The sequence below is a fragment of the Thermobia domestica genome, chromosome 18, assembly GCF_964235325.1.
Source record: "Thermobia domestica chromosome 18, izTheDome1.hap1.1, whole genome shotgun sequence".
Lineage (NCBI taxonomy): Eukaryota > Metazoa > Arthropoda > Insecta > Zygentoma > Lepismatidae > Thermobia > Thermobia domestica.
This window is the reverse complement of record NC_137471.1, coordinates 51,490,521-51,517,653: the sequence shown is the minus strand read 5'-3', so window position 1 is coordinate 51,517,653 and position 27,133 is coordinate 51,490,521. Positions and strand designations below refer to the sequence as shown.

The window sequence follows — 27,133 nt, the reverse complement described above, 5'->3', positions numbered from 1 at the left end:
CTCACCTGAAGTAGTTCTATATAAATTTTGACCGGCTTCAGGGCAGAAATTTAGTAAAGAAAATATTCAAATTTACAAACGTATAATTTCTAATTGCTTTCTTTTTAGTAACTGAAAAAATACTTTTTGCATAACAGCTGTGAGTTCCATTTTATCACAACACATTTCAAGTTTTAGACATCGTGGGTCCCGTAGCCAGGTCACGCGGACCCCTGGGGTCCGTGGACTCCAGTTTGAGAACCATTGTTCTAGACTCTTTGGAACATACTATCAACAATCATTTAGGATGATTGCTACTAAAGTCATGTTTAAGTAAAAATAATATGTTATGATCTGGTACTCGAGCATTCAAATAAGAAATAACTCCAATAAAGTTCCCTGTTCTAGCGCAGTTACCTTCTTTCTCGAAACGAAATTGATAAGAGAAGTAACAGTTCATTAACTTTTCTTTGTATAGTACAATTCATATCAAAGTATACATGAAATTCTTCTTTACATTGTACAAATAAGAATTCGAGATCAGTTGCTCCCGTAGGTTCTAAAATGTTTAAGTTAAGAACTAATTATTTAAAGAGCTATTTACTTATTTCTATTGAAGATATTTCTTCTTCAAAATGAAACTACATTAACAAATTGTTACTTTTGTGGGCTACCCCGTAGCCTCATGGGTACAGCACTCGCCTTCGGCGCGTCTGGTTTCGGATTCAAACCGTACTGGGAGTCCTCGGATTCAAACCGATAGTGATTTGGATGTTACTTTAAGCTATAGGACCCGTTTCTTTATAGCCTCCCTGCTGAAGAGAGACGCTAAACTCCCCAACGCACCTTGTTTTAAGTCAAAGGTGAAATTTCAAATTTATAAAGCATTATACATATTATCATCTAATAAGGTTCAATTTTTAATTGAACATTCTGTTTTTTCTATAAGTGCAACTACTACCTCTGTTTAGTCCGCTGCATTTTTTGTTTACATACCAGAAGACTGCAAGGTATTTATTTACAAAATAGTACCGTAACTTTGCATGATTAGGCTTACGTCTAATGATCTGCTTGAACATTTGATTCTGGCACCAAAAATTGGCAACAATTATTAAATTATTTTAATATAAGTATCTAATTATTTACCCCCGATAAAGATTAAGTGAATCGAACTTATCTTTAGTTTAAAGATATATTATTCTAAGTTATTTAACAAATAGTCAAGTTGCTGCTACACTACAATTCTCATTCTTCAAGTGAACTTCAGTGCATCTTCAGAAACCAGCATCGATCAACTTTCAATTACAACCATGTTCAACTCACAACACAACAAGAGTAAATACAATTCAGAAAAGGAAACTTTTCTTACTCCGTTATCACGTGACATAAAACGTAGTCAAAATCCCCCACTCCTCTCTCTCTCCATGTCCAATATACAGTGGCGGCGATTGAACGTTAAAAGTGGGGGGGGGCAAGACCTGAATATTTGTATATTAATGTTAGTTTCCTTGTTTGTTTCTAACACTATTTGACGAAAGGTTGTATAACTAATAGAATACTATTTTTACAGTTAAAATATTGTATAACGTATTTCATACTTTATCAAGCAAATTGACAAGAGCAACGCAAGTAGGGACTATTAAATATATGTTATTACTCTTAGAAAATGAAAGACAGAAATTAATATAAGCATATGCTACGACATTTAAAGAAATATTTCTGCAGATTCCCGAAACATGTTCGTTGCCATTAGGTGCAGTTTTCACTTTCTTGGACACATATCAAAACACAACAATACTTAGAATCACTCCACACTCCAGTTATAAAACCTAGAGTTATGTCGAATTCACTAAATTTAATTGTATATACACTCGCACACCCCTAAACACACCATTTCACTCGTATATTACACTGCAAAACAATGTAAAAATATGGGAGATCCGACTTCGATTCCTGGTCGGAGCTCATGTGTTTCGAATTCCACGTTAATCACTAGGTTCCGTCTCATATAGCCTCGTTGCTGAAAAGGACGTTAAGCTCAAAATCAGCAACTCAATGGAGAAGGTAGAAGTTGTTTCTTATTACTCTCCTTTTAATCAATATTCCTTACTATTAGAAAGATGAAAGACATTTTAGGAACTTTCGATTTTTGTGCAATTAAAGAATAACTCGTGAAAGACTTTTTTTGGGCGAAATATTCTCTCAATTTGTTTCAAAGCGGCTGATTAAGATATCGAACCCTTGTAAGAAAGAAAAGTATCCTGGAAGGATAATTTTTGGACCATTTTCCGTGGCAATTAAAACGCAATTCCTGTAGTTTCTTAACTCCGCGGGAAGGCCTACTCACGCAACGAAAAACATTATACGGCACATTTTTTTCTATGAACCAGTACTACACACAAAAACTTAACATTTCCAAATGAAACTCTATATACATTAATGGGTCACTTCAGAAAAGTGGGGGGGCAACTGCCCCCCTTTGCCCCCCTAATCGCCGCCCATGCCAATATACACAAAACAAACCCATACATCTGTGTGATTATTACAGCGAAGCAGTTGCGACCCCCTGTTGAGGGATGCTGTCTTTTCAATCTCTCGCATATTAACCGAAAGCCAATGACTCACAGCAAAAGGATGTTTTCAGTTGCAAATTCCAAAAAGAACAGGAAGAAGTAAACTCTTCGTCCGCAGATTAAGGTAAAAGTATGTTGTTTCTGAACACAAATACATGTTTGCCGATAGAATAACCATAAATTATTTTTCTCCTGCAGCGAAGGTCGTTTGCACATGGAGCATTATATATATATATTAGTGCTGTCGAAATCGGTTTTTGAAAAAACCGAAAACCGGTTTTTGAAAAAAGTGAAATTTCATAAAACCGAAATGTCGGTTTTGAAAACCGCTTTTGCGGTTTCGGTTTTGAAAACCGCATCTGCGGTTTCGGTTTTGAAAACCGCTTTTGCGGTTTCGGTTTCGAAAACCGCTTTTGCGGTTTCGGTTTTGAAAACCGCATTTGCGGTTTCGGTTTTGAAAACCGCATCTGCGGTTTCGGTTTTGAAAACCGCACTTGCGGTTTCGGTTTTGAAAACCGCATTTGCGGTTTCGGTTTCAGAAAATCGGTTTTCTCAAAAACCGAAAACCGCAAATGTCACAAAAATTCAACAGCACTAATATATATATATATATATATATATATATATATATATATATATATAAACTAGGGATGGCCAAAATTTTCCGGAATCCGGATTCCGGAAATTTTGTTTTCCGGAATCGGAAAATTTACTTTCCGGAATTCGGAAAAAATCCGGATTTCGGAAAAATTCCGGAATTCGGAAAAATTCCGGAATTCAGAAAAAATCCGGAATTCGGAAAAATTCCGGAATTCAGAAAAAATCCGGATTTCGGAAAAATTCCGGAATTCAGAAAAATTCCGGATTTCGGAAAAATTCCGGAATTCAGAAAAATTCCGGATTTCGGAAAAAATCCGGATTTCGGAAAAATTCCGGAATTCAGAAAAAATCCGGAATTCGGAAAAATCGGAATTTTTCCGAGATCCGGAATTTTTCCGATTTTACTTTCCGGATTCCGGAAAGTAAAAATTCTGGAATTGGCCATCCCTAGCTAGTAGCTGTTAAAAAAGAAACACAATAATGAATATATATACTGTATTAGTTTCTTGTAGTTGGATATGTCTTTATCACTTACGTAGACAATTGCTACTGCAGTTATTTACTGCTTTATGAGAAGATCTTATTTTCACACACAAAAAAGTCGCCGGTATGTCTCAAACATTATCGCGTTCCCACCTGCAGCTGCTCCAAAGCACTGCAAACTACTTTTTAATCAGGCGAAAGGCAGTGAAGGAAAAGAAATCTCAACAAATATTCTAATAACATTCGCTTATTGTCAACATACCTACAGTGAGCGCAGAAAGTGTTCGTACACCGTGCATACTTTATATTGAAAACAGCTAGCATGAGAACGGGAGGTGGAAAATATATATATAACCAGAATTAAGACTACACATTCATACATTTTATTTCTATATACAAGAGAAAGGCCAAACAAAGACAATCACTGTTTTGCTCAGAAGAAAAGAGAGAATTCCTTTTTTGTAAACGCAAAAAGTCACCGTACACTTATGATTGAATTAATGCTTATAAAGTATATTACGTTATTTATTATTTTGTGGGATTACCCTGTGCGTTAATGATTGTCTGTAGTCTTCGTGGCATTGATTTCACCTGTAGTAGTTCGTAGTTCTGTAGCTTCGGGACTATAGAAGTCAGTGGAAAGCTTTTGTGAACGCGGCATTGAACCTCCGGGTTCCATAGGCCATAGAGTTAGTTAGTTAGTTAGTAGCTTCGGGACTGATTATGTCCCATTCTTCTTGAATAGCTTTTCTCAGACCTTCTTTAGTAGAGAAGCTGTGCCTTCTGATTCTTGTCACCAGAACAGACCATAGATGTTCTATGGGGTTCATGTCTGGGGATTGGGGAGGTGTGCGAAGCTGTTTCAAGGTATTATAGAGTAGCCACAATCGAGTATTTTCCACTGTATGTTTGGAGTTGTTGCCTTGCTGAACAATAAATTGTTTTTTGCGCACTAGTATGGAGATTTTCCTTTAATATGTTAATATACACTTTGTGGATCATCACTCCATCGATAAAGTGGAGACGACCCACTCCTGAGGCACTCATACAACCCCAGACGAGCACGGACCCTCCTCTGTGTCTTACTTTAGGGACGAGATTTTGAGGATTCATCTCTGTATTCACCTTACGTCATACCATACGCCTCCCATTGGATTCGATAAGATTAAATTTACTTTCGTTCGAAAATATGACCCTATTCCAGAAAGAAGCCTGATCCCTTATCTTTATACTCTTTTTCAAACTTTAGTCTCTTTATACGATTTGTCTTGTTCACCCATAACATTTTCCTGGCTATCCGAGCATGATACCCTACAAATATTCCGCACTGTACTGGCTGATACTTTAACACCGCGTGTTTCCAGATCCGTTGCCAATTGCACAGCACTACTTTTCGGAAACTTTTTTCTTTCCCTAATAATGTAACGTTTATCTTGTTCACTCAACACTCTTGGTCTTCCAGTTTTTTTTTTTTTTTTTTTCGCACAGTGATAGAAACATTATACATCGCAATTATTATTTGTACTGTTGAACGAGGTCTGTCTGCAAGGTTTGCTATCTTTCTCAAAGATTTACCCTTCTTATGCAATTTAATAATTACTTTTCTTGTCTCCTCATTTATTTCTGTTCGGTTGCTTCCCAGTTTTACAGCCCACCGTGCAGTTTTTTCACTCCTATTCACAACTAAACTCATTCTGTTATTCGTCATGCTATAAACAGAGGTGTATAATCAGGTGAATACTAGTGAACCCCAGTTGTGGTATCTTTGTTTCGTATTCTTACGTCAGGTGTACGATCTCTTTTTGCGTCTACTCTATACACTTTCTACGGAATTTATTTACTTTCTGACCATTAAACTTGTCTTCGTGGTTCTTTATTGATATATTCATAAAGCTTAGTTTTCATTATTCATATTGTGTGTGTTACTACACTTCTTAAATTTTCTGTTTCTTTTTCGCAAGCATTCTCGTTTCAATAGCATAGGTGTACGAACACTTTCTGCACTCACTGTATGTACAGTAAATACAAATTTATAATTTTTGACTTTACGAAGTATACAATGTAATTGTTCAATAATTAACATAAGCAGGCATTCATTAATTTATATTAATATAATAATTAATAAAACTAATAAGCGGGTGATTGATGACTCAGTGGTAGAGTTTTCATCTATGGTATTCTAACCCAGGACATGTGGGTTTTCGATGGCTAATTTTGTGTTCGAAAATTTTTCCGGTGGTAGGCCTACTCTTGGTTCCCTTTCTTATATTTGTTCCATCATCACTCATTAACGAATTTAGTTTATCAAAACTCTATAGCCATATATTCATTCTGTCCGTCAGTGAAACAAACAGTCTCAAGTACTATCTGATGGATTATCATCAATTTTGGCCACGATGTACAGAGTCAATAGTTAAGAATCGAGTTCCCTGATGAATGTAATATTCAAACCGGAAGCGGTACAAATCAACCATTTCCGGTTTTAACGTTAATCATTATATAGTAAATATGGTAATAGATAGCGAGAAACGGTTTCCAGTAATCGACATATATAACATTCATGTAGATAGAATGTTACCCAATTTGTGCATCTGCTGAAAATAATGAGCTTAGGTATTTAGAGAGCATTTTCCGCTTTAGAAAATGTGTGCTTGGTAAAGAATGTAGAGAATTAGCTGAGTCAGGCACGTAGCTAGAATATGGTAATAGGAAGGGGGGGTCTGTCACGAAATACTGTGGTTATTTACCAGGGGCTCAATCATTCTAAATTATTTTATTGGCAACATATATTGGTTCGTTTAGCCAAGATTTCTAATGGAGGGATGATATGAAATACTGTGGTTACACACCAGAGGCTCGATCAATCTAAATATTTTACTGACAACATACCCATATTGATTGGTTAGGACAGCGTTTCCAAACCGGTGTGCCGTGAATGGGCCGATGGTGTGCCGCGAGTAAATCGTAACAAAATTATTAATTCTATAGCCATTAAATTACAGGACATAGGGAAAATCTATATTTGTATTTCATATTACTATGAACCTCTAATATGAATCTACAATTTTAAGTTTCATACCGCGTTACTTTTCTGTACATTTTTAATATTGAAAATGGTATTTGTTATCATTGTTATGACGTTATGACCATTATTGCTTCTTTATTGATGCAGACTATTTCGTAACTTCAAATTTTAAAATATTCAATCCTTTCGACAAAACAAACATGCATACGAATTATCTACATTTGTGCTTTAAAAGTAAAAGAGATTTGTTTGTTCGTTCGTTATTTAGTGATCTTCCTTGTTAGTGAAAGTTTGGATGCAGTTTTCGAAAAAGAAAGCGTATTTTTAAAAACCTAAATCCAATATTTCATTGCAATTGTTTTCTATTTTTAAATTAGAATGGAAAATAAGCATAATGATTTACCATGATGGAAAACCAATGATTGAGCTTTCTTCTCTGTTAGGAGATTAGTAATCACAGAAAAATATACCATGGTATTTTATATTTAAATATAATAAAATCTATAAGTGTGCCGCGAGAATTCAAGTTACACCCATAGTGTACCGCAAGTTGAAAAAGGTTGGGAAACGCTGGGTTAGGACAATAAAATGAGGATATATTAGTAAGTATTTTAATAAGAAGCTATGAAGATATCTCGAGTAAAAAATTATAAAAAAGTATTTAAAAAGATATAGTCTTCCGAGGTCATTCGAACGGTGTCGAGAATTTTGCGTCTGGGAAATTTGCGCCCTACCTCAAGAACAAGGAAAATTGCGCCTGCAATGTACCTCCACCGGGAAGTTTGAGCCCTGCGAAATAAAAGAACCTATTCGAGCTTACGCATTTGCTCGGAAGGGCTGACATTACAGCATAAACAATCCTCCCCCCACAACCATGCCATTTGTGATTTATTTTCATTGTGGCTATATAAGGGGAGAATAAACTTCAATATAAGCCAAAAGAACACAACGGATCAACGCAATCACTGCTTCTTCCAGAGATGATTTTGGGGGAACACTGGCCTCCCCAGAGCTCTCAAAGTGCCCCCTCGGAGGAGACCATAATAATACGTCTATAATATAATAATAAATAGAATAGTACCAGCAGTGACCCCCTCCGGAATACTAAGTGTGCCCCCGGAACATTTTTTCTGAAAGAACGACTGAACGCAATTGTGTGTTTAAAGTGTAATTCCAGCAAGTAAACACACTGTACATAGTTTTCTTGATAATATTACTGAACTGATTTTAAATTCACTTTACATTTTCTTTTCTATATTTTGTGTCCTAAAAAGCCAAACAACTCGCAAGGATTGTGAACAGAGATATCTGGGTAGAGCCAAACAGCCTTTTGTAGATTAAATTATACTCTTTGATTATATTAATAAATAATTATATATCAGTCATTTATACTTTTATTGTAAATTTTGTAGTATAATGAAAAATTGTATTTGTATGGATTGCCCTTCAGTGAACTAAAATTGTATTTTTTTTTTTTTTTTCATTTGTTCGGAATATTATAACGGATGGAGTAACTCACTGAGACGATGAGAGGCAAGCCTAGTTCAAGTGTGAGTGGAAGTTACTTTACACAGTACAAAAATAAGTTGAATTGTAGGGCGCTAACATCCCAGTGCAAATATATAGCCGGCGCATTTTCCCCTCTTTTTGTGGTAGGGCGCAAACATCCCAGTGCAAATATATTGCGAGCGCATTTTTTCCTATTTTTGTGGTAGGGCGCAAATTTCCTGGGCGCAAAATTCTCGCATTCAAGGGAAATATAATGTCCGTGAAGTTGACAAGCCACTTATGTCAGACTCCAATTTCGACTTTAAACGTCGCTAGTGCTATGTTAGTGTTCGATAGTGACGCAAATCGTTAGCACTCCACAGATAACGTGTGCTTTTTAAATAATGGATATGTCTTCTAACTGCATGCCAACACGCCCACTTCTAAGAATCATCTCAAAAATGAGGTTAACCGTTAGAGCAAGTAAGTGCTCATTAGTACCATTAACATTAACGTTAATGCCTCCATTGTACGGCCCTTTGAGTAATAATTACACCACGTATAGTCTCAATGGGTCCCTATATTCTCGCGAACATTCTGACGTGCCCAAGTTAGTTACTTTTTTTTTGGAACTATTGTTTATCTGTTATTGTTTATTGTTTATTGCTAGTCTGCAGAGTAGTCCTTACATTAATATGCCATTGTCCTTGATAATCATTGCGTATTTACAAGCAGTTTGTTATTACTGTTAGAAGATATCAAAAAACAACAGATAAAATCTACTACTTAACGGTTCATATTTTTCTTTTACAGTACACAAACGATTAATAATAATAATAATAATAATAATAATAATAATAATAATAATAATAATAATAATAATAATAATAATAATAATAAGACTATTCCAGCATAAAAGTTATCATTGCATCACACTGGCAACAAGCGACGCATATTTTAACTTCATAAAAATTCGTTTCTCACGATTTTCTGGAAAACTACGTATGATATCTTCATTCTGTCAAGTTGTTTATCTCAGTGTGATATATGTATTACCTCTGGACAATATCACAGTAAAACAAAAATTAAATATTAGGAGTGCATCGTACTTTTGGACTACATCTCATTAACCATGGGAAGATTGAGTAGTGTATACTTTAGGATGTAAGTTTCAGCTTAACTTGCATCATACATTCTTAGGATTACAAAAAGGAAATTTGTTCGTTTGCATTTGAACAAAATTCTTAGGATTACAAAAAGAAAAAATAATTTTTCCGAATTCCGGAATTTTTCTGAATTCCGGAATTTTTCCGAAATCCGGATTTTTCCGAATTCCGGATTTTTTCTAAAATCCGGAATTTTTCTGAATTCCGGAATTTTTCCGAAATCCGGAATTTTTCCGAACTCCGGAATTTTTCCGAATTCCGGAATTTTTCCGAATTCCGGAATTTTTCTGAATTCCGGAATTTTTCCGAAATCCGGAATTTTTCCGAATTCCGGAATTTTTCTGAATTCCGGAATTTTTCCGAAATCCGGAATTTTTCCGAAATCCGGAATTTTTCTGAATTCCGGAATTTTTCCGAATTCCGGAATTTTTCCGAAATCCGGAATTTTTCCGAATTCCGGAATTTTCCGATTTTACTTTCCGGATTCCGGAAAGTAAAAATTCCGGAATTGGCCATCCCTAATATAAACAGACTCACCCTCAAATAAATATTAGCAATTCAAAGAAGCGTAGAGCATAAATAGGCCAATACTTTAAATGAGGATAATAAAAGTAAATTTGAATACATTTGGAAATACAATTTCTTCCAACATTTCAGTCAGTGTTCGAATTAAACTTTCGAACGAGAGGGGGATGCTTATGTATTGTTGCTGTAAATGTAGAAGGCGAAAATTTATGTTACTTCTGTGATACGAGCCGGACATAAATTTTTACCGAAGGGGAATTTCCCCGGCATCCGCCGTTAATTCCAACTATGATTTTAGTTAGGGGGGCTGCAAAAAAATTAGGGGGGGCTGAGCCCGCCCTAGCCCCCCCGTAACTACGGGCCTGGTACTTCTCAAGAGAATTGTCTAAGGGTTTTGCCAGTGAGACTCCACAAAACTGACCAGTTTCTTCAAACTGACGTAATTGTTATGCCACCTTTTTCTTTCAACGCTTCCAGAACATTTACAGTTCTTTCAATTTTGCTTATTACCTGTACAAGAAATGCAGACCTTTCTTGTAGAAACAGGCTAAGGTTATGTAGAGGTACCACCGCATTTCGGATCATGGACATTTCATAAACAAAGTTCCACTTAGTGAGTTTTACGTACAGATCTGAAAATACTGTATAGCACGCTGCTGAAAGCTTCTCTGCAAATTTGTAGAAGTTTCTCGAAAGTGTTCCACTAGCGCAGGGTAGGACTTCCGCAATGCTTCTACTGAACGGTATGAAGAGCCTAACCACCATACACCAAAAACTTTAGTAATATTATAGAACCGAATACTTAGTTCTCTTGATATTAATTCGATTTCTCATCTGTTCTTCGGGGACATTGAGTAAACACAGTGCAATCGCTCTACAAGGCTTTGAAAATGAACCATATCTGAAATCGTATTTACAACGTTGTGAACAGCCAGTTCCAGCTTATGACTCATGCAGTGAAACACGAATAAATTGGTGTCTAATTCTCACTGGAATAAAGAAACAGCACCATTTATTTCGCTTTGCCTGTTATTTGCGCCATCAATACAAACTATTATAAGTCTTTCCCGTAATATCATTTTGGAATGATTCATACTTTCACATATTTTAACTATGGAATCACAAACCTCTCTTCCTGTTGTTACCTATAACTCAAATAAACCTAAAAATATATTGCTACACACCTAATTAACTATAGTACGGATATACACAATGAGAACAGATTTATGAGACAGTGGAGGATTCGTCCATCATTAGCGCAAAGAGTTCATCGGAATTCGCAAGATACTGGGTAATTTTTCGTTTATTTCTGTAGCTACAAAGTCAATAATATTTGAACACGTAACATTAGAGTAGAGAACTTGTTCGAGGTTCATTCCATTTATTTCTTACTATTTAATAAGATACACGGTAAACGACAGACGATTTTGGGCAATAACATAGACAGTTCCAAATACCACAGTTGTCTTCTTAACACGAATTTCATTCACAATTAACACGAAAGTCTCTTACTTTGTGTACCGGAATTACTTGCCTTTTAATCGTCAGGAGCTTTTCCTTTATTAAAATATAGTCTAATATTCATTTCCTTATGTTCTTTTTAAGGTGCTTGTCAACAAAGAAACTACCAATTCACAACTGCAGTGACTACTCGCTGATAACTGAAATTATATTATTATTATTATTATTATTATTATTATTATTATTATTATTATTATTATTATTATTATTATTATTATTATTATTATTATTACTGTGCTACTTAGCTGAAGTATGATAATCAGTGGTACCAGCTGCAAGATTTTTCATCGGGAAAACATTCTATAAACAAGACCAGCATAGCTCGCGACAATAAATATACTAAAAAAGTAAAGAATTATTACTAAAATATGGAGTTGAATTATTGTACTTTAAAACAGATTGTATAGCCTAAGAAAGGTGTAAAATATCTTCCCAGGCTGGGAAGATTGAATTAAACCTAGAGACAGGGAAGCCAGAACTTAGAAAGGGGGAAATTCCCAGGCTTCCCTGGCTACAAATAAATCCCTGGGTAAAAGTGTGTTGCTGGTTTTAGTGAGGAATGTAGGTGTTATATATGAAGTAATTTTTTACCTAAGTACGCCAGGAAGAATAATATGAGAGGGGATTAAATATATCCCATAACAGTTTTCAGGGGTTAAATACTTGAGGTAAAACGGATTCGTTACACCGGCTAGGCTAAAGGAGATGGTCATCATGAGAAATGAATGAAGCGGTGGAATGAAGAAAATGGGAGGAAACGAGATAACCCTGAGAAAACTCAAGCACACGGTGTTTGTCCACCAGAAAGTTCACTTTGCTTGAGCGGGGATCGAACCAAGAACCCCTTGTACCAGAGGTGAACGCTCTACCACTGAACCACCACAGCCCCCCAAGTTCTGATTTGAGGGCTTGCTTGAACTGGGCTCCCACTTTGTTCTGTTAATTTCTCATAATCTAATACCGTACAAATGAAACAAGTTACGGTACAATCCGGTACAAACGAAGATCTTTAAAATGAGCCAATGAAATCGTTTATACAACGTGGTGGTGTTTGGGGGGGGGGGACAGTTTCACGTACCCTCTCAATTTTGTTTTCTTAATTGTTTATAATCAAGTAAGGTTTAAATAAAATTAATTGCGGTACAATCCGGTACAAATGAATTACTTACACATGATATACAAAAGCCATGTATACCCAGTGTATCAAGTCCTGATTTGAGGGCATGTTCGAACTGGGCACCCATTTTGTTCCGTTAATTTATCATAATCTAGGACGGTACAAATAAAACAAGCTACGGTACAATCCGGTACAAACGAAAATCTTTCAAATGAGCCGATGAAATCCTTTGTACCGGGAGGTGGGAGGGGGCGTTCAAGCAGCCCACCAATTTTGTTTTCTTAATTTTTCATAATCTATTATACCTTATTGTGATACAATCTGGTACTAACCAAGTACTTTCACATGGTTTACAAACATCATGTGTACCCGTTTTATTGTCATGATTTGAGGGCCTGCTTGAATTGGGCCACTATTTTGTTCCGTTAATTTTTCATAATCCAAGACTGTACAAACGAAACAAATTATGGTACAATTCGATACAAACAGAAGTCTTTCAAATGAGCCAATTATAAATCGATCCTAGAACGTTGTGGGGGGGCTGCGTGAACCTGGTCCCTACTTTGTTTTCTTTATTTCTCATACTGCAGTACAGTACAAACAAAAATATTTTCAGTACAAACCAGTACAAGCGAAGTACTTTTTATTGATATGCGGAAATCGTTTGTATCGAGAGATGGGGAGGGGACAGATTCGCAAGGGTTCGTTTGTGGGCAGCGGATAAAATTGCGAATTCTTATGAAAAGACAGGAAATTTTATGATCATTTTTCAGGGAGTAAATTAATTATTGATTTGTATTAAAGCGTGTTTTTTAATCCGCGTCAGCCTAATTGGCGGTTGGCGTCAACAAATGGCGGCGTGCTGTTGCTAACCATCGATGAGAAAGCGAGTTTTCAACAATAGAATGTTGCATGTAGTAAAGTTAATAGTTTTTCTAACATCCAGTATGTTATAGTAACACAAAAATATGACACTACTAACATCATCATAATATGTGTCTTATTAGGCTAACAATATTATTTGCGTTACAAATGTGGTATGAATCATATATCCCCTAGTAGCAAAGACAACTTGCAAACCATTTGTTTTAAGCTTGAATTGTAAGTCGTCCAAACTTGCATCCAGCTTGATTGGAAAATGTGCAAGCATGCCGCAAGCTGGATTCCAGTAACGAAGTTACATGGGAGCAAACTTGTAATCGGTGTTCAATACAAGCTTGACGCAAGCGATTTACAAGTCAAGACAAGTCAATAACCAATGAATGACCAGTAATGCTATGACGCCTTGCGAATGATCTAAAGCATTGTTTGCAAGTACAACAAAAGGCAGATTATTCGAAAGCATGCGTTGCAAGTGCAAGTGTGTAAAGCCAAAAGCCAATCACGCACCAGCTGGCCGGAAGCTTTCTTGCTACTAGGATCCCTTGGTTCGATGTTCACGAAAAAAGCAACAAAAATGTAAATGTGCTTTAAATTAGTTAACGAGGTTCGAACTTAGGGCCCTAAAACGGAAAACCAATATGCTACAACTTTATTTTTGTATTTATTTCTTTATTTATAGACAAAGAAGATTATTTATAGACAAGACAATAATTCCGTGTTGTACATCAATTCATGAAATATAGACGGAGTACCGGTGGCCCAGTGAAAGAGTACTTACATCTTTTTTTAAAAAAATTAATTTAATTTTCAGTTTGATGTCTCTTCCAGCAGCGAGGATATATGAGAGGTAAACCTATAGCTTAACGTGAGATTCGAACCACATGAACTCCTTCTGGGAATTAAACCCAAGTCTAACACGCTAAAGGCGAGTAGGCTAATTGTTTAGCAACAAGGATGTTAAGTGTCGGTTCAAATCGTTATAAGCTGGTGGTGGAAACATGTTTCTTGTGTTTTCCAGAGGGTTTCTCCTATCTTCCATTAGCTTAATTACATTAATTCTTCTATTATTACTAATTAATATATATAAAACGGCATTTACTTATTGTATAGTTGTATTTCTTCGTTACGATCCTAGCACCAAGTAGATCGTCCTCACATTCAGATTCGACCGATGCGCATTAAAAATAAGAAAACTGCGCACTTGAGTTATCATTTCCTCAGATTGTTTCCATAAATTCCGGCTCCCATAACACTTGTGCTAGATTTGTTTTGTGACATATCTTTTGGTTATATAAACACAAACATTCCAAACTGCCTAAGCACTATAATCCATTCACTCGTTTTCCTCACAATAGACACTAGACACTTTATAATTTAATACACTCCAAATTCCAAGGTACTATAACAGGGCCTGCCTAAAATTGAGTGGAGTACTCCACACTTTGTGGAACTGTAGGAAAGGAGTGTGGAACTATAATTCTTAAAGTGTGGAGTGGTATCAATGTGAGTACGTTACTTTTCTCGGATTATGCATTTAAACGCGGTTAGTGTGTCAAATTAAGTTTTACTGATTCAATACATTCATTATGCAATGGGTTACTCAATTCCATATAACTGCCAGTATATGACATTAAGCCAGACTTTAATACGTATAGGTGTCTCCTAGATGGCAGGGAAAACCATTGCCAATTTTGAGGTGAAGGAACTTTTTAACTACATTTAGTTTTCAAACGTTTTCGGTTGCATTCATATAGTTTTAAAATATGCAACTAACTGCACGTTCTTCTGTTGTTTCAATAGGACATTACACTTTTCCGATTTAATGAAATGTGTTGTTTTGTAGATAAAAATTACACGATCCTTTGAATCCGTTATAGAAATATGTACTACTAGAGATAATATACATCAATAACCGCCAAAAATTTAGCCGAAGCACCGTAGACTCTCGACAACCAATCATAACCCAGGAAATATTATCCGTTCGTAAGTTTCATGGGAAAGAAATCTCGCTTGCCGGCCCGGGTTAATTCTTTTGTCTATAGATCAGTGTTCGCTGTTTGGTGACGATGCATTGTTGTCTTTGGTAAAGTAATTTCATTACTTTAGAAACAATAACGAAAATTGAACAAAGGAAGGAAATAAAGAAACAAAAGGTAAGCCAATGTTCCTTTAGTTCGTCTTTATGCCTACAGACACGACACCTGAGACATGCTTCTCGTCTAGTTGATTTACAAGCAGCATAGGGTATTCAATTTTCCATGTTGCTGGGCGTTGAACATTAGGTCTATTTATTTTTATATGGAACATTGGAATTCAAAGCCTCAGTAAAATTATACAGGGATCCCTCCAGGAATTTCTTAGTGTGGGCACCCACTACTGACTAAATATTACCCGGTTTTGAGAAATCGCGCTCACAGTCAGCAGTATGAACAGGTTGGGCTGTCTGTTGAGTCTTTTGGGCATAATAACAAATAAAAATAGAACTGTAGCACAATTAGAGAGTATGAAAGAGAAACCTCTGTTAGGCGGGTGGGAAGAAACGTTTTTAAACGAACGTGTGCAAGAGAACGTCAACGGAAAAATGCATTACTCATTACATGGTATTCAACTTCATCGTAACACACGTCGCAATAAATCCCATAACAAATATGTCAGTGAGAAAAGAGATTTTACTGTAGTACGCTACGAAGTCCTGGATTCCATAATTAACTTTGTTAGTCAGCGTTTGCTGTATGAAGACAGTATTGTTGCAGCCTTTGGGTGTTTTGCAAGAGAATGTAACTGATGATGCCCTAAGAGAACGCCACAAAGTTATTCGTCCTGATGCAGATCTTTTGCAGTTCGCAATGCAATATAGAGAGGCATCATCGTGTAGTATGTTGAAATGTCTGGTCGCTAAAAGCCTTCTCATGAAAATCTGTGGAAATCAGTCATTTCATGCTCTGTCAACAAGTCTAGCCCGAGTTGTTGCTTCGAAACCATCTTCTTCCGATGTTGAAAGACTTATAAGTGACTAAAACATATTGAAAACAGATAACATACTCTCTTTGGCTCCCACTACTGTGAAAAATTACCTTCACGTTAATATAAATATGGGTCCACTGGAAGATTTTAGCCCAACCCTTGCTGTTATGAAATGGCTGGCCATAAAGGAAAGGCGTTTTGAAGTTGGTAGGAAGTCAAAGGAACAGCCCTGCTATAACGGTGTATTTGCCTCGGCAGAAAACAGACAGACAGCGTGATGATCACGGAAAAATGACTGAAATTCTTATGTAAGAAAAGGTGACTTTTTTTCTTACCGGTTTGTTTCCTGTATTTTATGGTTTAATACAATACAATTAAATATGTATCCTAATGTGCCTTTAATTTTGTTTGCTTTGGATGCCAAAATTTTCCTACATAATAATAATAATAATAATAATAATAATAATAATAATAATAATAATAATAATAATAATAATAATAATAATAATAATAATAATAATAATAATAATATTTTTTGGTCGCAGGTAAACATAATGTACTGGACAGAACACTGATTATATATCAAAACAAATGCTGGCTAAACTAGTTTTTCTATACTATATAAAATTTTTACCAGTGTGGAGCTGTGATTTCGTTGAATTTTAGTTTTCCAAGAAGCTGACTTGTTCAAAGGGAAGAAAGGAAAGAGAGTGAGGAGGACCTATATGCATGTGATGACCTTGAAGTTATTGTTCTACTCTTTGACATAGCAATGACCACAGTTTTCACGTGTCTTCTTTGACCCAAAGCCAAAGTTTGCGGACAGCCAGGCGATACGAAAAAAAAAAAAAAAAAAATCTCTCTAATTATGAAACAAAGGTTCCGAATAAAGATTAATATTTGCTTTGTTTCAAAGGTTAAGAGATAATGGGCATATTTGAGCCCAAGAAGTCATTGACCTGGATAGAAACAAGAAAACACTTGACCTGCCATTGTCTATTGTCAATCATTCATCGCTGTTTCCAATAGGATTAACTACAACAGGAAACCTTGGTGTAATACCACTCACATCTAGCTGCAATTCGCATCAAAGAAAGCAACGATCAATTGATTTCGATAAATGCTCAGCAGCTAGTTTCTTATCCTACAAGGCAAAAAGAAAGAAAGAAAAAAGAAAGGAGTGGTATAAATATTTACCTTTGTGCTTTTAGTTTCATTCACATGAAAAATATTTGAGGAAAAATTAACAGAAGAGAGTGGAAAACAATAGTAAAGGTTTGTAGCGTATGACTATGTCCAGCATCCACGAAGAGTCCGGATCTCCAATGTTTGATCAATTAGAGCAGTTCAGAAGATTTGTTTGAGTTGTACGTGTTCAGGGTGTTGAAGTAAGAATTTACTTTGCAAGTGCAAAATGTCGGAAAACATTTTACAAAAGTGGTTAAAGCGGGAAAAAGACAAATGTGTTAATTTTGATGAGGAAAATGTGCAAAGAAACCAAAAAACATCGGAGAAAAATCTAAACAAGACATTACTTGATACAAAGACAGACTCGAAAAACGTTTGAGAAAAAGGGCTAAAGCGAAAAAAGAAAACATGTAAAATCAGCAATCTAGAAACATTTAAAAAAAAAGCCAGCATTTCAGAGAAAGATGTAAGTATTATTATTATTATTATTATTATTATTATTATTATTATTATTATTATTAAAACTAAATATGTCTCCTTTGACAAACACAAACAAACGCATCATATATATATATATAGTGTGTCATAAAAATAACGGAACTTTTTAAATTAAAAAAAATAATTACGTATTTTACCAACTGCAGTTCTTTTTATTCAAAATACATCCCTTCCGCATTAATACACCACTGGGCACTTTCAACCAATGGTAGCATAGAGTTTTGAATGTCCTTTTTCGGAATCGCCTCACTGACCTTCGTCACGGCAGACTGAACGTGTGTAATATTGTCATAAAATGTTCCTTTCATGGCTAATTTTAATTTTGGGAATAGAAAAGTCACATGGCAATAAGTCAGGCAAATACGGATGATGTGGAAGCACACAGATTTGTTATTTTAGACAAAAAGTCACGAACTGCGACGGTTCTGTGACAGTGCATTTTCGTTCAATGAAGACCAACTGCCTGGCGCTCGATACCCGGGACTTACGTGAACGTTAAGCTTCCCCAAGCGCTCCACAACACCCAGATAATATTAACCATCGTGTACAATCATTTCACGCACTTGGTTCACCAACTCATCGCAAATTTTGTTTTCCGGTCTGCCTGGCTTTGGGTCGTCTTCCAAGGACTCCCGACCGTCCGGAAATCGCGTATACCACTCAAACACAAGTGTACGAGATAAGCACTCATCAGCATACACTTATTTAATCATTTCCAATGTTTGTGAAATGTTTTACTTAGCTTGAAACAAAAAATAATATAGGCTCTTTGCTACATCATGGTTTACTGACGACGTGATACTTACTACGGTACTTACTGCCCCACATATTATGCGTAATTTAAAATTAATAATAATAATGATAATGATAACCATAATTATAATCATAAAATATAATTACTCAAAATCGAAGTTAAACAAAACCTATTTAAAATGGAAAATAATGTTCTTTTTTGTATACTTCCACATTATTTATATTAGAAAACGTCTCTTTTGCTTAAATTGAAAAGTTTTTGATCAGCTCTTCAATCATTAGGCCTACTATTATCAATCATTACCTGTATCATTACTATTACAATTTTTACTTCCGCCGAGGATACTATGTTTTGCCGAAGTTTTTTTTTTTATTATTATTATTATTATTGAAATTGTACGAGAACTACACAAATTTCACAGACTGTAAACAAAATTCTCTCTGCTTTTGTTCATGTGAAGGGATTTTTTGCCTTCGATTTCATTATCCTTGGCGGAGGCCTGCACACTGATTGCTATCGCTATTACTGCTCTATATGTAATGTTCTTCATTTAATGCGTGGGGCTCCTTTTGAGGATTCTGGTTCAGCTGCACCATTTGCTCTGTTTCACCATATGGACCATGGACCATGGTAAATTAAGCTATGGAAAATTTCTGTGGCATTCCTTTCCATTGATATTCTAAGTATGTCCTTAATTTTATTAATGATTTACCCACCCTGTCCCTTGATCCTGGAATCCTCATCACTGCTGAAATCACGACCAGAAACGGAGTGGGTCAAGTGAGTCAAGATTTGTGAGTGGGTCAGTGGATCCGGGTCAACAGTACTTGACTCACTGTGATCTACCACCCATTGACCCACTCTAAAATCCTCTGATCCATTATGACCCACCCACGCACGTAGCCAGGATTTTGTAATAGGGGGGGGTCCGTGACAAAATATTATGGTTATCACACAAGGGGTTCGATAATTCTAAATTATTTTACTGGCAACATATTGGGGGGGAGGCGTGACATGATATACTGTGGTTACACACCAGAGGCTCGATCAATCTGAACTATTTTACTGGCAACGTACTCATATTGGTTTGTTAGGACAATAAAATGAGAATATGCTAGTAAGTATTTTAATAACAAACTATGGGGAAATCTCGAGTAAAAGAATATTAAAAAATATTGAAAAATATATAGTGTTTCGAGGTCATTCGAACTCTTTTCTTCTTGTCTTCTTTCTTCTGTTTCTTATCTTCATTTAATACCGTCAAGGATAGCAATGAGATCTCTTTCGGCAGTAGACATTCTATAAAATGGGTTCAGTTGCCGCGCTCATGTTATTGGTGATTGTGGGTATTTCTTAAGTTCTACCTGAGTGTCTATCTGATCAAACCGGTTTATCGATTGTCATTTGTAGTCCGTAGGACTAGCATAGAGCTAGATGGAATTCGGAATGTTCCGTTACAATGATTTGAGCCCCCGTTTGCTTTACACAAAGCTACTCAGAAGAAAGAGTAACCAAACGCTTGCTGTAGTTGTATATTTGTATATTTGATTCTTCTTTCCCTCGTTTCTTTTTTGCATCCTTCCTTATTTTTTGTCGTTTCTGGTCCCGAAGGGGGGGGGGTCCGGACCCCCCGGACCCACCCCTTGGCTACGTGCCTGACCCACCAACCCATCATGACCCACTCTGACCACTCTGCTCAGTGCATTGTAAACAGCATATTCAGAACACTGGTCAATTTATCGAGGTTTTACTTTCAAGGCCTCCATTTTTCTTCCTTTTCCATTCGTTTCTGTTTATTACCTGAGATGAATATATGTAAATGGAGAAAAAAATTCAGGAACTTTTGGATATTCGTAATTGTAATAATAGCAATAGGACTTAACTACTTGGCTATCGAGAAACAGCCTGTGCATTTTTTTTTAGAGGAGTTGACTACTGGAAAAAATATATTTCTGAATCATCTGTAATATATGAATATGAATATGTATATGAGTGTAACGGCCAAATTGCAAGAGCCAAATGAAATGACTTTTGGTATAAAGTTAAGCTAAATCCCAACTGTATGTTAACATATCGCCTTCATTAGAACATGTATTCTAAGGGGGAAGTGGGGGTTCAAATTTTTGCGAAATATTATCTCACGAGTCGTTTAACTTAGGGAGCTGAAATTCAATATATTAACACTTTAAATAAAATAAACAGAACATGTCCTAGCATTTTTTAAAAATCCTCTTTTATGGGTGGAGGCACTTTCTTCATATGGGAAATTGATACTGGGTTGATATGTATAAAAATAATCGAAAATGATCGATATTAGTGTCGAACCCATAGTTTTCGGGTTCGCTGAGATACATAGTGACAATCTCGAAGTCGTTCAAGTGCAAGTTTATCCCAATCGGCGTGAGGGAAGGAGATACAATTTTAATGTCCAAATTGACCGATATTGGTGTCGAATCCCCATAGCTTCTGGAATTGCTGAGATGAATAGTGATAATCTTGATTCCGTTCAGGTTCAGCCTCCATCGGCATGGAGCAGGAAGAGCGAAGATGAAACGTAAAATATTGAAATTGACCGAGATTAATGTCGAATCCATAGTTTTCGGGGTCGGTGAGTTGAATATTGACATCCCCGACGCCGTTCAAGTCCAAGTTTACACCCTCGTCATCATGGGGGACAAGGTGAAAAATAAAATGTCCAAATTGAATGATCTTACTGTTCAATTCATAGTTTTTGGAGTTGCTGACATCAATAGTGACAATCCTGAATTTCTGTGGTTAGCTCTCATGTTTCATTTCATATGGTGTTATTTGTTTGTCGTTAAAAACAATAATTATATTTCCATTCTATGGTCTCTATATTAATACAGACCCTGTCCATAAGACCCGTAGGAATTTTGAGGTGGACTAAGTTTCTCTTCAGATCCAAGTAAGACACGTCTCAGTGATGGAAAAAATCTTGGGTGATCATCTCGCAACCCGGGCATAAGTTGGCAAATTGGAAATTCAATATGGCGGCCATGCGAAAATGCCATATTTACCTAAAACACGAATATCTCATCATTAAATGAAGCTAGAAACTTCATTCTTGTACCGAATTTAAGATAATGAACACTGTAATCAAGAAACATTCGTAACGTCGAAACATAGTGCCGCCATTTTTAAATATGGCGGCAGGTTTTTCGAAATTTCGATTTTTTCGTACACTATTATCATTTATTCGAAGATAACTACGAAACTATAAGAGATACCATAAACATACCTGAAATAAACGGGATAGAGCATAATGAGAGCTTTCCAACGGTACCAATATCTTTTCTCTATCTTTAAATTTGACGGAGTTGTTGAAATTTTAGTAGCTCAAGGTGTTTGGCTTCAGATTAAATTTAGTAAGGTGAAGCCAATCTCCTCATGATTTTCATCCAAAGGAATAATTAAAAATAGGCATCGCCTTATTTTTATGTAGACTGTGCCAGAAAAGTACGACTAAGATCTACTGTAACCTCCATATACATTGCGAGACACCATTTTGTAGTTCAGATTCAAAAATGTGAGAGAGCTCCCGGCGGGAGCTCATGTGGCTCGGATTCCACGTTAATCAGTAGGTCCACGTCTCATATAGCCTCGCTGCTGAAAAGGGATGCTAAACTAAAATCACCTCACATCACCTCAAAAAGGTAAAAACATTCTTCGTTATTTTTTGACACGCCCTTTTAAAATTTATGGTTTCGTTGGAAGTAACACTGGTTTGGTAGTAATGAATGGGGTTTACGTTAGTATATAACATTTTAAGGAGGTGTGTGTGTGTGTGCAGGGTGCGAAATGTGCGGAGAAATGAGGGGAAAAAGTTACTTTTCAAATGGAAATAAAGGGAATTTAAATAAATTTCACTTTTTCGTGACCTCAAGTGGAGGAAAATCCATTTCAACCCTCCTGTGGTTTCGAATCTGTGTGTGTGTGTGGGGGGGGTAATATTATGAACTCTCACAAAACGATGCTGATAACATTATTCAATAAAGCTGGGTTATCAGTCAGCTATAATGAAATTATGGAATCTCGTCATAATCTCGCACAATACACTATGATGGTATGCTCACAGAACCTTGCACTTCCAAGTCATTTTGTCAGTAGTAACTTTACTGTAGGTGCTATAGATAACTTTGACCACGAAGAAGCAATCCTTTCCGGTCTACAAGGTACGCATGATACTGTTATGGTATTATTCCAGAAAACTCCAAGTGTAAATCCTAGTAAGCCATCACTATCTGAAGTAGCTCTTAACAAACTCAGAAAACTAACTGGTGTCCTTTTACCATGTCAACAAATTAGAGATTACCAGAAACCACCAACACCGCTGAACATTCCACAGGATCTTAAAATCATTGAAGATTCTTACACTTTGCCGTGTGATGAGATCAAGAAAGAAGAAGTAGTGATAAGTATGTTGCAAGCTGTTGGAGAATTGACAAACAAAAAAACATTGACATGGTCTGGAATTCATGCTGTTATTTCAGAAGCTGATGTTCCACTACAACAAGTTGGTTTTCTCCCTATTTTGCCTTATCCAGTAACATCTTATGATACTGTATATTCATGTATGAAAAATTTTCAAAGCTTGCTTTCAGTTCTCGATCAACCAGCTCTGCCAATCTCATGTGATGAAGGCGTTTTTCATATTGCAGCAGAAATACAGTTAGTTTCAAATGAATTTCCAAACCTAGTGCTGCTCTTGGGATCTTTCCATATGACCAAAATTTTACTTTTTTGTATTGGTAAGTACATAATTGGGAGTGGATTAGAAAATGTTCTCATCGAAAATCACGTGTTTGGTGTTAAAGTTGCTGAAAGTGTCCTTCAAGGGAGTAATTATGTAAGGTCACTCAAAGGAATGTTAGCAGAAGTTGTGGAGAGATTAAAGTGGAAAGCATTTTTGCATACTTCTGACGATGATTATCAGTTATCTACAAGAGTTGCAGAAGTTCTTACTGCTATGAATCACTCAACAACAGAAGATGCGCGAGCAAAGTTTAAAGAGCTGATTGCAGCATCACAGGAAGTTTTGGAAGCCTTAAATGTTTTCACTGAAGAGCAGATGAGGATGTCTGAGCAGTGTCAATTCCTTGAGGGGTTCTTACATCTAATAAGTCTTTTAAAGAACCTCATAAGAGCTGACAGAGAAGGTAATTGGAATCTCTATCTTCAAACACTAAAAGATATCCTTCCAGTTTTTCAGGTATTTGACAGAATAAACTATTTGAGAGGGGGTTCACTATTCTTTGAGCAAATGCTGAATCTTGAAACACGCCATCCTGAAATATATAACAAGTTCAAACAAGAACATTTTGTTGTACGAAGGACAAGTGGAAAATTTAACACTGTGGGTATTGACATGGCTCTCGAACAGACAATAAATCGTTCTCAAAAATCATCTGGAGGGATTATTGGCCAAACAAAAAAGAAGGAATATATTGCAGAATGGGAGCTTGCTTACCATGAAGTACTGCTCATACAAAAAACATTTCAGTCTGTTCTTAATGTTATACCGTGTGATTAAGAGTTAAAAATGCATCATGAATTAACGGGAAGGCTCAGAAATAAAATGGGAGAAAGCATCCAAAACACGTTCCAGTACATTGAGAGCAGAAAAAATCCATATATTGTGAATGGCGAAGTGAAGCTTCACATTCTTCTAACCAATGAGTGTGTCCCGGAATCGACTGCTAAGAAACTTTTACAATTTTTGATGACTGCCGAAGAAGCTTTTGCCACATTCCGACAGGAAAGGCGTATATCTCGCTCGAAATCACTGATGGCACCCATTCACAGACAAAATCTTCCCACATTTCGAAGTATAACACAATCTAGCATGCAGATGAAAAAAAACTGTGAGAAGCGTTATTAAGGATCAATTACTGTTTCAAAGAAAAGTAGAAATTGCCAAGGAGAGAGGATTGTCGATGGCAGAAATTCTTAGTTATGATATTTCACCTTCATCCTTACTAGATGAGAACTGCGCCACTACGAAACCCTCAAAGTCTCAGCTTATGAATATTTTGATAAAAAGATTAGATACCAGGGCCATAAATTTCCAGAAAAATGATCCTCTCGAAACCTGTGTTGTAGTTGATGTAATGAACCAGTTTCGAAGACTGAAAATTAAAGGAAATGTCACATTTGAAGACTTGTTCACATCACTTGACACCATTGTAAATAATGCCTGCAAATTCAGCCGTGTCGACTATGTGTTTGATAGCTATCTTTCAACATCAATCAAAAGTGCTGAGAGGGAAAGAAAATCTTCTATACAGCCACTACCATTGACATTAATAAGCACTACCACAACACTTCCTGTACAGATGGACAGATTTTGGGCATCATCTGAGAACAAAGTTTTGATTCAGGCTGCTCTGGCCGAATTTTTGAAGACAGTTACAATAAATCGAGATTGGGAAACTATTTTCAGTGGCGTCTTGCTTGACGATGGTCCTACTCCAGCTGTATCAATCAAAGATAAGAGATTCACGGAAATATCAGGAACTCTCAAAGTAGCTGTTGAGGAGGCTGACATACGCATTATCCCTCACGTTTTCCATGCGGTTAAGCATGGGGTGCAACGCGTTGTAGTGCTCTCAAATGACACAGATGTGTTTGTTTTACTGATTCATTTTTACAAGATCCTACATGAAAGTGGACTTTCAGAATTATGGATGCGAAAATCGAGATCCGATATTATAACAATTCACACACTTATCAACGAAATAGGTGCAGCAATAGATGCCCTTCTTGCAGCACAATTTCTTACAGGGTCTGATGTTACCAATTAGATAGGTAACAAAATATCCGCTCTTAAGGCAGAACCGGAAAAGTATCTGTGCAAATTTGGACGAAGTCTTCCTCCAAGTGCTGAGTGCTTGGAACTTGCTGAAGAATATTTGGTCAGGGTTGTAAAATCAGGCTCAAGATGTAAGACATTTGACACTCTCCGATTTGAAATTATGAATCAAAGTAGTTTTCATAGCTTACAGGAATTACTTTGCACCAGTTCGTCATTACAGGGTCACCTGAAAAGATCCTTTTACATGCTATATTCGTATTCTACGGTGTTAGGCGCAGAAGAACCATTAGATCCAACGGATTTTGGATGGACATACAATGCAGATGATTCATCGCTCACACCGGATACTAGCATTAATGAGCTACCAGATGTTATTCGAACATGTACTTGCAAGAGCTGTTCTACAAGACGATGCAAATGCCTTAAAAAATTGTTAGTTGTACGACCTTCTGTAAGTGCACAATGATTTGTAATAATCGGCAACGTTACGAACTGTAACTCAATCCATGTAGACAAAATATGCAACGAACTTATTAATAACATTTAATTAGTTGCCCTCAACAAGACCGATCAAAATATTTCATCACAGGATTGTAAGAAAACCAAAACCAAGTAATTTCATAAAGCTTTGTTATATTATAAATATGGTGCTTTTATTATTATTTATATTAGTGTACTAAATTTATATCACTTTTAATTATATTGCTTTTTTCTACAGAAATTGTTGAATTATTATTTTAGCAACCACGATTTATTATTATTATTATTATTATTATTATTATTATTATTATTATTATTATTATTATTATTATTATTATTATTATTATTATTATTATTATTATTATTATTATTAACCATTTGCACTTTTACCTAGAAATCTCACTGTAAGATCTTATAGTAATTTATCAGCATTAAAACTTGTGCAGAAAAATCATGGATAGTTTTGCTTTAGCGCTTAACCTTTCTTAACTTAATCTGAAGCCAAACACCTTGAGCTACTAAAATTTCAATAACTCCGTCAAATTTAAAGATAGAGAAAAGATATTGGTACCGTTGGAAAGCTCTCATTATGCTCTATCCCGTTTATTTTAGGTATGTTTATGGTATCTCTTATAGTTTCGTAGTTATCTTCGAATAAATGATAATAGTGTACGAAAAAATCGAAATTTCGAAAAACCTGCCGCCATATTTAAAAATGGCGGTACTATGTTTCGACGTTACGAATGTTTCTTGATTACAGTGTTCATTATCTTAAATTCGGTACAAGAATGAAGTTTCTAGCTTCATTTAGTGATGAGATATTCGTGTTTTAGGTAAATATGGCATTTTCGCATGGCCGCCATATTGAATTTCCAATTTGCCAACTTATGCCCGGGTTGCGAGATGATCACCCAAGATTTTTTCCATCACTGAGACGTGTCTTACTTGGATCTGAAGAGAAACTTAGTCCACCTCAAAATTCCTACGGGTCTTATGGACAGGGACTGGACTATATTTTTCATTTCACAGAATGGTACTTATGTAATATACTAGGGATG

At 36.1% G+C, this 27,133-nt stretch overlaps 1 protein-coding gene across 3 annotated transcripts in view; it reads left to right on the top strand.

Moving 5' to 3' along the window:
* LOC145676051 (uncharacterized) overlaps positions 1-27,133 on the top strand; it is a 554,345-nt gene that overhangs the window by 60,010 nt on the left and 467,202 nt on the right. Inside the window, exon 1 of one of the 3 annotated variants that reach the window (XM_081746907.1) lies at positions 17,049-17,977. The exons of the other annotated variants lie outside the window; for them this stretch is intronic. The gene's annotated coding sequence lies outside the window, so the exon portion shown is untranslated. Of the gene's footprint in view, positions 1-17,048; positions 17,978-27,133 lie in introns of those variants that run through there. 3 annotated transcript variants of the gene reach the window in all.